The sequence below is a fragment of the Panthera pardus genome, unplaced genomic scaffold (assembly GCF_024362965.1).
Source record: "Panthera pardus isolate Hobbes unplaced genomic scaffold, ASM2436296v1 HiC_scaffold_19, whole genome shotgun sequence".
NCBI classification, from domain to species: Eukaryota; Metazoa; Chordata; class Mammalia; order Carnivora; family Felidae; genus Panthera; species Panthera pardus.
Window position 1 is genome coordinate 5,303,793 of NW_026526754.1, and position 6,208 is coordinate 5,310,000.

General features: G+C 45.0%; 1 protein-coding gene across 2 annotated transcripts in view; it reads right to left on the reverse strand.

Moving 5' to 3' along the window:
* Positions 1-6,208, reverse strand: part of CDH11 (cadherin 11) — a 152,598-nt gene that overhangs the window by 89,249 nt on the left and 57,141 nt on the right. For both annotated transcript variants that reach the window (XM_053906512.1, XM_053906513.1), the window contains one exon: positions 180-304. The gene's annotated coding sequence lies outside the window, so the exon portion shown is untranslated. The remainder of the gene's footprint in view (positions 1-179; positions 305-6,208) is intronic.

The following is a 6,208-nucleotide window of genomic DNA, read 5'->3' on the forward strand; positions in this document are numbered from 1 at the left end:
CCCCAAGAACAACAGTGAATAATCACATTTCTCAAATCCCAAGAAAGTAGGCCAGCTTTCATCTCAGGTACTTCTTTAGATTTGGTGAAGGTTCAAACAAAGGCAGGTTGCAGGGAGGGGCCCACTGGGCATCATTTCCACCTCCACATCCATAGTATAGTAAAGTGGATGCATCTTACCTTCTTCACCCATTGGATACTTGCTGCCAATTTCTATAACACACTCCACCCATCTGATTGGTCACTCAACAAATGACAACAGGAACGAGTGTCACGGGTCCACTGAGCCGAAAATACAGTGATTTCTGCAAAAAGTGAAAGGACCATTATTAATCTAAAGGTGACGTGAATCGATAAAATGACATACTACTCGACACTGGGGATACACAGTTGCATAGATAGACTTTTCTTGGAGGAAAACAGCCCAGGTGTGGAGAGATGTAAACAAATGATCACAGTTGTGTAGGAAATGGGAAAAACCTACCATGGGTTTAAAGGTATCAAAAGACGGTGTGACTGTGTGTGCATTTGTACTTGGACAAAAAGATAAAGGTAGCCATTCATCCAACTTCTTACATCACACTCCATACGTCACATACATTTGCTCCAGCAAACCTGTAGGGGGATATGAAGTCTTGGAGCCAGTTTCTGAGACAACCCACATTGTGTCTGAGTCCAAAGTAGGTACCTTCCCTCCGCGAGGGAGAAGCACTATTGTGCTGCTGCCAGATCCTTACAGAATGACAGTCTCAAGGGCAAAAGAGTGACGGTGGTGGCAGCCGTGATAGGAGATGTCATCCCTACACCAGCGGAGCTGAGAAGACAGAGCTGCAATTCTTTATCAAGATTACATTCCTCTCCGCCCCCTCCCGCACTACAGCATACTCTGGATTTCTGCGTGGGGGCTGTGTTCTGCCCAAATTCTGGTCTGATTCATCTTCATATCTCCCAAAGTGTCTAACACATTTCCTAGCCCAGAGCAGCTGCTCACTGTATATCTGTTCAGTGAATGAAGAGACGAATACAGAGTGTCTGAACAGGTGTCGTGTTTGAAAACTGAGGCACTGAACCAAGGAAGGTGGCGGCTGGCATAGCTTTAACACAATGACAGAGAGGATTTCTTGAACGTCCTTCACCTCTAGGGCTTCTACCTTCTAGGATTAACCTGGTCTGCGTTAAGAACTGAAACAGGTTCTTAGTTGACTTTCTTTATTATGCTTCCTTTCTGCTTCCGAATCCACTTTTCCTTGTCTCATCTTGGTTCCATCCAACAGCTCCTCACACATTATCCCTTCTGCTAAACAACAACAACAACAGCAGCAACAGCAGCAGCAGCAGCAACGACAACAGTCAAAAACCCTTCTTGTGAATGGCTGAAGATGAATTATAAATCTAAAATGTGTCCATAGCATCTTGATTCGGTGACTGTAGCAAGAATAATAAAATTGTCCTACTGTGTGCTACTCCCAGGATGTCGAGGACAAGGTAGCACTGGGATTATTCCCAGATGGACATGGTGTCCGGTCATAGAGAAAAAGCCGCATGGACAGTGCACACAACCCATAACTGATGAAGGACCCTACTTTGCAATCACCTTGCATGTTGAGCTAGTATCCAAAAATGTCCCCCTCCCAAAGGAACACTACCCGCAAATATTCATGTCCCAGTGCCCCTTCTATGTGAATCTGAGCTGTCCTTGAGTCACCCATGAGACAGAGCAAAGTGACACTCTACACTTTCAGACGATGAGTCATAAGAAATCTTGTAGCCTATCTTGTGCTCTTGGAAGCTTCATCTGGGAGAAGTCAGTTGTCATGTCAGAAGTCTGAATACTCTAGACCTGCATGCTGGGAGGAAGCACTAGCTAGCCATGTGGAGAAGCTGCATGGATAGAGAGAGAGATGCCCAGCCATACCTAGCTATTCTAAGCATCCAAGCTGAGGTGCCAGATGGTGGACAAAGATGCCATCTTGGACTTCCAACTCAGTCAAAGTTTCATGTGACTCCAGCCATCTGACTACACAGCATGAGAGACCCCAAGTAAAAACCACCCAGATGACTTCACTAAACTCAACTATAAAAGGTAATAGTGAATTGTTATAAGTCGCTAAATTGGGGACAGTATGTTACTCAGCAATGGATAACTAGTACACCATAAATGGAACAGACATCTGCCACAAGCCTCACCAATGTATTCTCTTTAAATACATATCACCACTCTGGCTGTCATGAGCCCATCTGGGTATCTCACCCGACCACTCAAAGGATTAGACTCTTTGCCCAAGGTGTGCAGCCAATAACACCCAAGGTGGGACCAGAACCCCACAGGGCAGACATGATAGCCTATGGTCCGTCTGTTTGCCTGCCCCAGTATGCAGTCAGCGAATCATGCAGCTGCATCTGTTGCCAGTGTGCTTCTCAAAGTTTACTTCTCAAATCTATAAAAACGAATTGAACTCCCCCTTTGCCTCATACTGTTTACCTCTCTGCAAGCTATTCCCTATAAAACTCCTTTCACCAAAAACCTGCACAGACAATTAAGAGCTTTGGAAGGAAAACAAAAATAGCCGGGTGAAATGTCTATGAATTCCAATCCCTGCAAACATTCAAGAAAGAGGAGATGTAGGTTGTGTGGGAAATGTTGGTATACAACTGCACCATGCTTCTTAGAAAAGAAAACAATGACAGAAGAAATCCTGGCTGTTTTTGTGCTTTCAGCAGACTCAATTCGGTGTGAGAGGGCCATGTGTGTATGCTCCCCCATCTTCTCTTTCTGCGCTGCTGTTCCTGCTTGGAATTTTCATTTTCCCTCCTCCCCGCCGCATCTCATGATTCCCCAGGACTTGGAATCATGCGTTCCCTTCTGAGCCAGGGAAATCCAACCCAGCACTGTGGCACCCATCCCTACCTACTCTCCAAGTGACTCCCCTTCCTTTCTCAAGGACTGTGTGCTGTTATGGGCCCTCTCCCAGGACAGAGTCACCGCCTGCTTCCAGCTCTGTCCAGTGCTGCGCGCAGAGGTCCCGCAGCACTGAGCCTCTAGGGGCAGAGACGCAACATGCCATAGATTACTGCAGAGAGATGGAGAAATCAGGAAAAAGAACACTGAAGCCAAGAGTGTCAAGCAGGATGGAGAAGACCCTTAGTGAGCGTACAAAAAGCAAGGAGAAAAGCCAGGGAAGGATGGGGATATGATTGTGGCAGATTTCTCTTGCTGAGCTCTGAGTGTTTAGAAGGCTCAGTACACACAAGTCCATAGGCTTTCTTTTGACCCCACGGGTCATACTGCTGTCTCTCTCTGAGGATCTCTGCTCCAAATCACACGCTTTGACTGACAGATCTACATGTATGGATCCTCCACAAGAATGCGGACGCAGGCAGCCCAGACAGGGGCCAGGATCATTGTTAACACTACAAGGACAACAAAAACAACAATATGTGGTGCTGTGGTCGGGGGAGGGTAAGAGCTGAAAGCATATGTGAATTAAAATAGTCCGCATCCCACTAACTCCATCAACACATGCTTCAGGGTCCCTGGCCACTATGTATGCAGTGCTGATGCAGGTATGGCACAGGGGGTGACGGGTGAAAGGGGAAAGAGTTGTTACTGAAGGGAGCAAGGGAGCGCAAGGAGACAGTGACAGCTCCATTTTACAGATGAAGAAACTGAGGCTAAGCAGGAAGTGCCCAAGTGCTTAGAGCAAGGATACAGGGTAGCTGGACTGGATCACCAACAACCCACTCCTTTCCTGCCAGATTTAAGAACGCACAATGAGACCTTCTTTCTGGGGTAAATCATGTCTGTACCTCTGGTATGTCAGCCCAGAAAACTACTTTTTGGTGTAACAGTACAAGGGATTTCAGGTATCTTGGTAGGGAGCTGAGACAAACTATGATTAAATATGTTACTATTAAATAAACAAATGAAATATCAGGTTTCTGAAACTGCCAGTTTTTTTGTTTGTTTGTTTGTTTTTTGTTTGTTTGTTTTTGGCCAAGAAGTCAAGCAAAGGCCATATGCTTTTTTGCTTTAATGGAAAGATCAAGTGGTTTTGCGGATTCTGCTGTGTCTTTTTCTTGTTCTGTCCGGGCAGCACACAGGCAGTGGACTCTGGGCACCCTGTGAGCAGGGGTTTCTTCCTTTTATAGGTGTCACATGTTCCTGACATTGTTGAAAAGATGAATAAACCCAGTTAATAATCATCACTGAGTTTTTCTTTCCTGTAAAGAAATTATTGCCAAAGTTCCAAAACCATATGGTGAAACATATTTTGTAAGAAAGGTTTATAGATTCTGAATTTTTTTAAAAAATGGGGGGAAGCAGTGAGGATACATTCAATTTAATGTATCCATGCTTTGGGGTGCCTGGGTGGCTCAGTCGGTTGAGCGGCTGACTCTTGATTTTGTCTCAGGTCATGATCTCATGGTTCGTAGGATCGAGCCCTGCATCTGGCTCTGCACTGATGGCGTGGAGCCTGCTGGGGATTCTCTGTCTCCCTCTCTTTCTGCCCCTTCCCTGCTGACATGTGTGCTCATTCTCTATCTCTCTCTCTGAAAGAAAAAAAAATCCAGGCTTTACCTTTTCCAAGCTAGTCTGACTTCGAGAAAACAAGACCTCTCTAAGCTTCAGTTTTCTCAGTATAAAATGGGGATAAGAACTATTTTGTAGGATTACATTAAGAATAGTGATAATAACTGTATTACCTCACCCAGGATAGGCACTCAATAATCAGTACCTGTGATTATGAAAAGATATAGATTGTGCTTTTTCCATTGTGCACGATGTAAAGAGTAGTTTTGCCTTTTATCGTAGATATGCTATTCATAAAGCTCTCTGGTAGATGTATAAGCGTCTATAGACAAGTAATATCCACGTATTTTGCATGCATCGTATATAACATATACTTAACATTAATCTGCAAGCGCTTCCCACACCATTCTTTTGCAGCTGAGGAAACGGAGTCTCAAAGAAGTTCCGGGATCCCTCCAAGTTCCCCGCCTCAGCTTAGACTTCTGCTCTCACCCAATGTTAAGGGCTGCCAGCTGCCCACAGCTCACGCCTTCCTGCAAAACCTCCAAGGCCGGCCCCTCACCGCCTGGACAGGGATGACGCCCAATGTCTGACCGTAATTACAAGAAAACATCCATAAAGAGGTCCTGGGCTCCAAATGGATTTGACACAGTGGCCCTTTAAATCAAACTCTTAACACGATTTTCTTTATTTCCCTTTAGCAGTTTTTCTAAGTAAGCCATGCCTTTAGAGGCACCTAATACAAAGTGACAACCTTCACCGTTTTCCAAAGCGCCGATGGACGGCCGTGGAGAAAGTCCATTGTCACCATGGTAATTACCGCACAATACCTGGCGGCCAATGGACAGTCAGGAGGCTCAGGCAGCGGCTGAATCCGGCATTGTCCGGGCCCGATAAAAAGATTAGAAGCCCTGAAAAGCCGGGGAGCAGGATCTCACAGCTCTTTCGCTGGGCCCTGAAAGGACCATTGTGCTTGCACCATAAATTCTGGGTTCTCCGGGCACTTGACAACTGAAGCCGGGGACAATAGAATTCTTGTGTCCAACAAAACACTCCTTGTCCAATGCCAGTCTTATCAGCCGCATTTACAAATGTCTTTCGTTGTACCCAAATAATTCCCTATTAGAAGGACTATTGGGAGCAGAACTAAATAAATATTCACAGCCTTTGTAATATCGTTGGGAAATGAATAAACAAACAGTCATCTAGCATATGAGCAAGCCTCCTGCTACTCTACATTTTATCCCCATGTCTTGCCCAAATGATGTCGTTTTGATTTCTCTCTGTTAACATATCAACAACTGTGATCCTGGCAGCTCCAGTTTTATTTGCCACCTACTACATACCCCTGATCTACACTGCCTCGGTGCTTCCACGTGCATTTTTCTTTTAACTAATCTTGCCAACAGCACTGCAGGGGGCTGGTTTTATTCGGTTGCTACCTCCTAAAAGAGAAGGAATTTAACCTCAGAGTGTTAAATTGACTTAGCCAACACAACGTAGCTAATTAATAGTAGTAGAATAAGAATTCCAACCTAGATTTCCCTTGCTCCTAAGGCTTTGCCTTCCCACTATGCCATGATGATTTCTCTATTGAATAAAAAAGGAATGAAATGTCAGAATAAGGGGAAAATCTAAGCACATCCACTGTAAAAGTCGCAAATATACATGGAGTCTG